Source organism: Macadamia integrifolia, chromosome 7, assembly GCF_013358625.1.
Source record: "Macadamia integrifolia cultivar HAES 741 chromosome 7, SCU_Mint_v3, whole genome shotgun sequence".
NCBI lineage: Eukaryota > Viridiplantae > Streptophyta > Magnoliopsida > Proteales > Proteaceae > Macadamia > Macadamia integrifolia.
Window position 1 is genome coordinate 28,701,017 of NC_056563.1, and position 1,083 is coordinate 28,702,099.

The following is a 1,083-nucleotide window of genomic DNA, read 5'->3' on the forward strand; positions in this document are numbered from 1 at the left end:
TTTGTTCCTTTTGGGTTTTTTATTTAAACTACTTTAAATTTCATTTAAAGGTTCGTTTTAAGGCCAAATTGAAATCTGTTTTTTGCGTTGGATTCCTTGTTTCGGGCCACATTTAATGATCTAATTTTTAATATGGCATGTTTATTTGAAATTTTATGTTGTATTTAGTTTCATTCATTGAAACAAGAGGGCATAAATCAATGCTTTGAAAAATATATATGTTATTGGTTACCATGAAATTGAGATATGTTAATATGGAAAAGGGTGTAAGCTTCCGCTCATTCTTAGTTGCAAAGTAATTTTTTAGGAAACCATGAAAGGATGAGGCGGAATCCACCAAAGTGGTACATCTTATTATTCCATGATTCTTCACAGGGTAGCAATGTAGGTGACATTTGCCCAAAGGTGATGTCACCAAAGTTAAGAAAATGACAGTAACCTAGAGGTTCCTAAGCCCAAAGGTGAGGGGATTTCAAAAGCTATTGTTCTTTTCACAGTAAATATAAATTTATAAGAGGACCAGTGCATTCTTAGCCCGAATGATAGGAATGTAGTTGCGATTGTGACTCTTATATGGTTATTGTTGTCCTAGTGACATATTTATATGTATGTTTTGAACATAAAGATATACATCTCCAATGGAAAAGATATGATAGAACTAAGTGAAACCCACTAAAGTGGTACATTCAGTTCAATTGTATCTTCCCCAACAATAAAGGTGATACTTTCCCAAATGTTATGTTATCAAGGTTTGAGGATAATTATCCACATTTCAGAAAGGAAAATTGAATTAGGAGTTCTTTTACCCAAAGGTGATTGAATTCCGAAGTTAATATTGTTTTCACAGTTAAAAGAAGAATATAAGAGAATCAGCTAATTCCTGTCCCAAAGGATAGGGATATAGTTTTAGTTGTAACTCTTATTTAAAATATATTGATGGTATTACATGCTTTTATATTATGATTTATATTTTAAATTTTGGCATATATTGTGTTGTTGTTACTGTTGTAGTAGGATGGTCATTCCCTCAAGTTATGTATCTTACATCCCAATGCTCACTGGTAACAACTATCAAAAGTGGGT